The sequence below is a fragment of the Lactuca saligna genome, chromosome 4, assembly GCF_052625555.1.
Source record: "Lactuca saligna cultivar CGN05327 chromosome 4, ASM5262555v1, whole genome shotgun sequence".
NCBI classification, from domain to species: Eukaryota; Viridiplantae; Streptophyta; class Magnoliopsida; order Asterales; family Asteraceae; genus Lactuca; species Lactuca saligna.
Window position 1 is genome coordinate 311717683 of NC_136420.1, and position 8820 is coordinate 311726502.

The following is an 8820-nucleotide window of genomic DNA, read 5'->3' on the forward strand; positions in this document are numbered from 1 at the left end:
CAGCTCAAGGAACTCCTGAGCCAACTTCTCCCGCTCGACCTGCAGAACATAACGAGTACTGAACATCTCTCTGAACTGATCCCATGAAACCGCAACCCTCTGCGCATCCGAGTACGACCCCGTGGTCAATCTCCACCAATCCTTCGCCCCGAGCCTCAACGGGTTCAGAGCACATCTCACCCTCTGATCAGCAGGGCATGAACACGTGAAGAAACACCCCTCCACATCCGATAACCATCTCATAGCAATAATCGGGTCCTGACTCCATCAAAGGTAGGAGGCTTCGTATTATCGAAGTCCCAATATTGAAAACCCCGACCAACTCCTCCCCCTGCCGCTGCTACATCTGTTGTAGCCGCCGCAGCAGCCATCTCTGTGAGAGCTGCATAGCGCTCATCAAAATACTCCACCATGGCGGTCTTGATTAACCCAAACAGCTCCGGCAGCTCGGCCTGGAACAACGCAGCAACCTCATCATGCAGGATCTAACGAATCCTCGCATCCAACTCGCACGTGCTCATCTGACCGATAACCTCGGGCAGTACTGACCTACCCTGACCTCCCTCTCTTGCTCCCGATCCTGACCCGGATCCACTCCCAGCATGCCTCGAAATCTCCATACTGAAAATAAACCACAAAATCTCAGACACTTCCCACTATCCTGGGAAGCAACTCTCAACCCAACCCTAGAGGTCATGGTTTCCCTGATACGCGTATGTGTGCTTTCAGTAGTATGGGCCCATACTACCTTGCACACCTACCCATATTTGTATGAAGTACTACCACAACACCCTAGTGAAAACATACATAACAATGCTTTACCCTCACTACTAGAGGAACACTGGAAATCTCTCACAAGGAAACCCTAGGCTAACAGGCATCATAAAACAAGCAACGTTATCATGAAATCCTGAAGATCCCTAGCCTAGTACTAGCATGCTGTTCTATCAAAGCTCAATAAAAACAAATATCATGTATGGTATTTTGGGGTTACTTACTGGCTCCGGCTGATCGTACCTCCGCGTCCTGCTTTACTTATTTTGAAAACCATTTTAAATTCTCTTTTGAAAACCCTCCTCTATTCGAGACTGGAGTCACACGAGTGTTTCTCCAATTCACTCAAACCAAGGCTCTGATACCAACTTGTAACGACCAAAAATTTCAACAAAATTTAAACTTTTCAAAAACATCCCAATTCATTAAGTTATTACAAAAAGGTTTTCAATACATTTATTATCAAATTATTCCCAGGTCCATATCATAAAACATAAACAAGAGGAGCGGTACGATCATGCCTTTGCCTTGCCGCGGTCTCCTGAAGAACCTGAAAAACATTAAACCACAACTGTAAGCCCGAAAGCTTACTGAGATACCCCCAAAATACCAACCACATATACCATACACATATCATAACAAACCACAGAACAACCATGCATATCGGGTCTACTGTGAGACTGGTCCACCCTGTTGGGCTTTCAGTCTACCTGGTCCACCCTCCGAGTCCAGTCATGACCCTCAAGTATGCAGTGTGGTTGGTCCGCCCGCACCGGGCTTTCAACTCACCTGGTCCACTCTCTGAGTCTATAGTATGACTGGTCCGCCCGCATCGGGCCTTCAGTCGGCCTGGTCCACTCTTCAAGCCTCGCACGTCTGGTCCGCCCTTGCGGGGCCTACAGCCTATCCGGACCGCTCTCTGGGCCTTCAGAACAACCGGTCTGCCCTGGGTATCTTGGCCTACAGAACAAAGCAGGACCCGCCTCAGCCCATCTCCAGTCCAAACAACCATGTGCACATATACATACAATCACATAACAATTCATAATCAATCAAATTGATCTAGTAGATCACGTAACATAACATACTTTAAGAAGGATACCGACCTAATCGGTCACTAGCATAACATCACCCTATATACCAGGGTACCAACCTTAACCAGGTCTCTAACGAATACCATCCTAACTACCAGGATGCAACACATAACAAAGCAATAACATAACAACAGATACCTGGATCTCAATCCGATAAAGGGCCGACCTTGGTGCCTTAGACCCTGTTGATATAGTGAGGATAACTCACCTCGAAACTCACGGCTGAACGGATAACTCAAACTGCTCCGACTACTGGTAGGATCTCCACCACTCGCCAACCACCAATACACTGAACTTAAAACAATATTCATCAATTACCAAAATGCCCCTGGAAATCAACTAGTCAACCCTTGGTCAAAGTCAAGGTCTATACCTGACTGACTCTACTCGCCGAGTCACCGCGAGACTCGCCGAGTCCAACAACTGTGAGTCCACACGCACACATTCACCGAGTCATCCCTTGACTCACCGAGTCACAGCCCATCCAAAAGAAACTTGGACCCTACGACCAGACTCGCCGAGTCCAAGAACAGACTTGCCGAGTCTACGACTATCTTCAACCTACCCGCCGAGTTGTTCTTACAAAAATGTTTCCTCAAATAAGGTTGGGAATATATGCTGCATATGAGCCAATATTTACTATAAGATATTTCGAACCATTAACAGGTGATGTTATTACAGTACACTTAGTAGATTGCTAATTTAATGAGGCAAATTTACGATCATTAGCGGGAGAAAAGAAGATTCAGGAAAAGGATGTGTCATGGCATGAGCCTTCTCTATCATATCTTGACCCTTGCACAAAGTAATGTGACATGGAAGTTCAAAAGATAATGCATATCCAAGAAATGGAAAATCAATTACCTGATGCATTTACTGACACAAAAGGGTGATTAAGTCACATATACCAACTGTTAATGTTCCAACTTGAATTGAAATTCCACATGGACAATTTGATGATAAAGTCACTCAAGATCTAAAACACGCCTGAAGCGTGGAAGACAGTTTGGTTCTAAGGACAAGAACCCACGAAAAAGAAGAGTAGAAAAAATGCACTAGATCATGAGGAAAGTGTTCCTGGAGAAACACGAATTACTCAAATTCCCCCAGGAAAGGAGGATGATGCACAAAATTATGGTCAAACAAATAGAATATGTGACCAAAATGAAATTAACAGTATAGGTGCAATATTTTCTTATTCAGTTGCATGTGATATTATGAGTGATGATCCCAAACCACAATCTGTCTTTGAATGTCAAAGAAGAAATGATTGGTATAAAGGAAGCCATGCAAGTTGAATTAAATTCTCTTAACAAGAGAAAGGTTTTTGGGACCATTATCCTCACACCTGAAGTTGTGAAACCATTATAATATAGATGGATCTGCGTACGAAAAAGAAATGAGAAAGACAAAATTGGAAGATACAAGGCCAGGCTTGTTGCTCATGGTTTCTCTCAAAGACTTGTAATTGATTATGAAGAAACTTATTCACCGGTAATGGATGCAACCACTTTTAAATATTTAATCAACTTGGCAGTATCTAAAAATTTAGAGATGCGTCTAATAGATGTTGTTACAACTTACTTGTAAGGATCACTTGATAGTGATATCTATATGAAAATCCCTAAAGGATTTAAAATGCATGAAGCATTATGTGCAAAACCCAAACAAAGGTATTCTACAAAATTTCAAAGATCTTTGTATGGGTTAAAAGAATCAGGGCGTACGTGGTACAATTATTTAAGCGGTTATGTAACAACGTAAATTTTCGAACCAATTTTTTTAAATTAAAAAAAAAACACATTTATCTCAATAATAAAATCGCAGAATGTCACAATGCCAAATCATCAAATCTCATATCAAAAACTGTTCATATATAAAAACTCCAGAATCCTCTTAATCTAACTCAATCTCTGATGTGTGTATAATCAAGCCAGCGCCTTCCCGTGATCCTTAGAAGTACCTGAAACACATAACATATAGCACAGTAAGCATAAAGCTTAGTGAGTTCTCCAAAATACGATACACATCACATTAGCCTCTCGAGGCTAACTCAATATGACCCTGTGGTCAATGTGTTCCAGTGGAGACCCTTTAGTCCCACATCTCGGGTGGAACCTCCGGCCCTAACTCAATAAGTTCATAACAATAAGCATAAACCACAAGGACAAAATGCATAGTATCACATTACATAGATAACCACATAAGACATCTTAGTACACCAAGATACCACTCATGGTAAGTATAGTGAGAAGACTCACCTCGTAAGCTAGCAAGTAAAAGTCTTGTACTCGGAAATCTCGAATTAGCCTCCACCTAATACATAGGATAATCATCTCTAATTAATACTCTATTCATACTCAAATACACCAAAGGTTTCTCTCTCTTTCTCTCAAATTCTTGGAATGGGTAAAAGACCATTTTATCCCTCCATGGTCTCCATTACTCATGTTGACCAAACCCTAAAGTCAACTGAAGTCAAACTCGAGTTAACAAACGAAGTTTGACCTAACTCGCCAAGTGAACTCGTGTGAATCATCGAGTCCACTCGTCCCTCAGAAGTCTTCGTGAAGGTCCAGCTCGTCGAGTTAACCTCTAACTCGCTGAGCTATAGCATGCCAGCTCATCGGGACAAAACCCTAACTGACTCGTCGAGTCGGCTCATCGAGTCGACAAGTCCATTCAGATCCATGTCTCAAACATATGATTTCAAGGCAGGAAACCCTCTCACACTTAGGGCTTGAAATGCTAAAAACATGCTTTATTATGGGTTTTTCACTCAAGGCTCCATTATGGCTACATAAAGCAGGGATCTTTGGACTCTAGGGACCTCACAAGGTCCATATCTGATGTCCAAATCTCTATATGAGCATAAAACACTCAAATTCCTAATATTACATAGAAAAGTAGCCCTAAACTCCAATAATATGAGATCTACCCAAACAAATGAGAAAGGTACAAAATTTATACCTTTTACAGAAGCTATTGGATGAATAACAACAGATCTAACGACCTCCTCTTGTGTAACACCCCGAGTTCAGAAGAGCAAAGTTCAGGGTGCTTAGTGTAGATATGGAAGACCGACTCGGCGAGTCAATGGGTAGAATCAGCGAGTCGGGTCGCGAATCTGGTCATGTGTCAAGTGACCAACTCGATGAGTCGGAGCCTGGACTCGGTGAGTTGGTGCTGAAGAGAGAAAAACCATAATCTTCGGGGTTGCACCCTATTTAAAGGACTTAATGCCCTTTCCTTAGTCTCCTTAGCCTCTTTTGAATTCCAGAAACCCTAAATCCGTTTGTGAGTGCATTGGAGAGCATTTGGAACATTGATAAGTGCTTGGTGAAGAGATCTTTGAAGATTAAGAGGCTTGGAGCAAGGGGCTTTACAAGGTTTTGGCTTATTCTTCTATTGGAGCCTTCTCTTGAGGTAATGATTCATTGCTTGTGCTGTTATCCATCTAGATCTATCATTTGTGGGATTTTTGGGAATATATCTAGTTCTATCTTGAGTTTAGAGGATGGATCTGAGGTTGCTACCTCAAATCTAGATTAGTGATGATCTAAAAGAGCATAAAGTTCCTGTCTTTGAATTGTTGGTGAAGCCTTCTTGTCCCAAGCCCTAGCTCAAGAGTGTTTTATGCTTAGATCTCTATGGATTCATGTAAAGATTGCAACTTTACATGAGGAATAGCTTGTAGAAGAGTAGATCTATGGATTGGAGCCCCTGCATGGATTGGAAAGCCACTGTATGGATTAAGAACTAGTTATACTCGACGAGTCACATGGGTGTACTCGACGAGTTGGATGAAGATAGGCAGGAACTCGACGAGTTGGAAGAACAACTCGGCGAGTTTGTTGAAGATTGCCTTGGACTTGGCGAGTCTGTTCTTGGACTCGTCGAGTCTAGTCGCGAAGTCCTAACCGTTTTGATTGAGCTGTGAATCAGTGAGTCGAGGGACGACTCGGTGAGTTGAACAGGAGGTGACTCAGAATTCGTGGGACTCGGTGAGTCTTGGGGCAACTCGGCGAGTTGGGTCGCGATATGGGAGTTTTCAGAGCATAGGGACTCGATGAGTCAGTGGGCTGACTCGGCGAGTAGAGTCAGTCAGGAAGTTTGACTTTAACTGAGGACTTTGACTTTGACCAAGAGTTGACTAGTTGACTTCCAGGGGTAATTTGGTAATTATTGGTATTTATTGAGTTCAGTCTTTTGGTATTATCAGTGGTGGAGTTTTTGTCGGAGGTTAGAGCAGCGTGATCTTATCTCTTCAGTCAGCAATTGTAAGATGAGTTATCCTCAGTATATCGACAGGGTCTAAGGCACCAAGGCCGACCCTTTATCGGATTGGGATCCGGGTATTGTTGTTATGTTATGGCTTTGCTATGTTTGTATCCTGGTAGTTAGGATGGTATATTTTAGAGACCTGGTTAAGTTCAGTATGCTGGTATATAGTATGATGCTATGTTAGTGACCAGTTAGGTCGGTATCCTGGTTAGAGTATGTTATGTATGTGATCTGCTAGATCGGCTGATTGGTGATTAATTGTTATATGATTATATGTTTATGTGCACATGGTTGGCTGATTGGGGTTGGGGTGAGGTGGGTCTTAATTTGTGTTGTAGGCCAACACACCCAGGACGGACCAGATATTTCGAAGGCCCTGCGAGCGGTCCAGATAGACTGTAGGCCCTGCGAGGGCGGACCAAACGTGTTGAGGCTCGGAGAGAGTGGACCAGGCCGACTGAAGGCTCAGTGCGGGCGGACCAGTCATACTGTGGACTCAGAGAGTGGACCAGGTGGGTTGAAGGCCCAGTGCGGGCGGACCAACCACACTGCAGACTTGATGTAAATGGCTAGACTCGGAGGGTGGACCAGGTGGACTGAAGGCCCAGTGCGGCGGACCAGTCCCACAGTAGACCCAAAGTGCATGGTTGTTCTGTGTTCTGTTCTGTTATGATATGTTATGTGTATGGTATATGTGGTTGGTATTTTGGGGGGTATCTCACTAAGCGTTCGGGCTTACAGTTGTGGTTTAATGTTTTCAGTTACTTCAGGAGACCGTGGCAAGGTGAAGGCATGATCGTACTGCTCCTCATGTTCTTGTTTTATGATATGGTTTTGTGAATACTCTGATAATAAATGTATTTAAAACCTTTTTGAAATAACTTAATAAAATTGGGTTGTTTTTGAAAAGTTTAAATTGGATTGAATTTTTAGAGTGTTACAAGTTGGTATCAGAGCCTTGGTTTGAGTGAACTGGAGGAACATTCGTGTGAATCTAGTCTCAAATCAAGGAGAGTTTTCAAAAGAGAATTTAAAATGGTTTTCGAAAATGAGTAAAGGAGGATGCGGAGGTGCGATCAGCCGAAGCTAGTAAGTGGCCCCAAAATACCATACAAGTTATTTGTTTATGTGATATGATAGAACAACATGCTAGTACTAGGCTAGGGATCTTCAGGAATTGCATGATAGAGTTGCCTGATTTATGATGTCTGCTAGCCTAGGGTATCTTTCTGTATGAGATTTCTAGTGTTCCTCTAGGAGTGAGGGTTGAGTGCTTGTTATGCCTGTTCATCTTTAGGGTGTTGTGGTTATACTTGATGTAAATATGGGTATGTGTGGAGGGTAGTATGGGCCCGTACTACTGAAAGCACAGGACCCATACGCGCATCAAGGAAGTCACAACCCCTAGGGTTGGGTTGGGGGTTGGTTTCCGGGTTAGTGGGAAGTATATGATATCTTGTGGTGTTTTTCAATATGGTGGTTACGAGGCATGCTGGGAGTGGATCCGGTTTAGGATCGGGAGCAGGAGAGGGTGGTCAGGGTGGATCGGTGCCACCCGAGGTCATCGGTCAGATGAGTGCAGATGAGTTATATGCTAGGATTCGTGAGATCCTGCATGATGAGGTTGCTGCTATGTTCCAGGCCGAGTTTCCGGAACTTTTTGGGACGATTAAGACCGCCATGGTCTAGTATTTTTATTCGGTCAAAATATGGTTTATACTTTGCTTTTCTGGGCAATTATATTCTTATGTAATACTTTATGAGCTTTCAATTTAGTTTACGGTCAGGTGGGGTTTACGGTTGAGTTTACGACCGTAAACCCATTTACGGCCCATGTTATCCAAGTATAAATATAGGTGTTAGGGTGAGGAGTAGAGAATGATGAACGAGAGAAGAGAGTTTACGGCCAGAGAGCATTTTGTGTGTGAATCTTTTGTATCTGGAACTTTAAGTCTAATCAATTCATACAGAGATTCATATTATTCTTCTTCTCCTTCTCTTCTATTTGATCTGACATCATCCATTTGATTGGGATTCCAGACCATCAAACGGATCTGATTGATACAAAGGCATAATTAGGGATTCACAATTGGTATCAGAACTTGGTTGTATCAGTCAATTTTCTCAGATTTGGAGCATTATTTGATCTTATTTTAGAAATATTCTTGCGTTTTTGGATAGATCTCTGAAAAATAAGGGGAGTTTGTTCTTCGTGTTTTTCATAAAAAAAGGTTTTTTTATCGAGTTTTGGAGGAAAAAAGGGCAAAAATCATTGTTTTTGGTCGTAACCTGCGAGGGGGTGGCGGCCAGCAGCTAGGGTTTCCGAGGTTCACGGTCCGGAGTTTGCTGCCCGAAGTTCACGGTCTGAGCTTTTGGCCTCGGAGTTTACGGCCGGTCTGAGGTTGCGGTCAGCAGCGTGTCCGAAGTTCGCGGCCAGAAGGTGTCCTCGCAACAGCAGCCTCGCATATAAAAAATTGGAAGAAGAAGCGGAGGTGTCAGGGTTCGAACTCACGACCTTTGGTTCACTAGGCGAAGCTTCTTCCAACTCCTCTAGGCCACGAGTTGATAATTTCCTTCCCCATTTAATTCATAAAGCATCTTTTTCGAAGCAAGTTTCAGTATTTTTACACTTTTAACCCCAAAATTCAATTCCTTTTAATTTTAAATT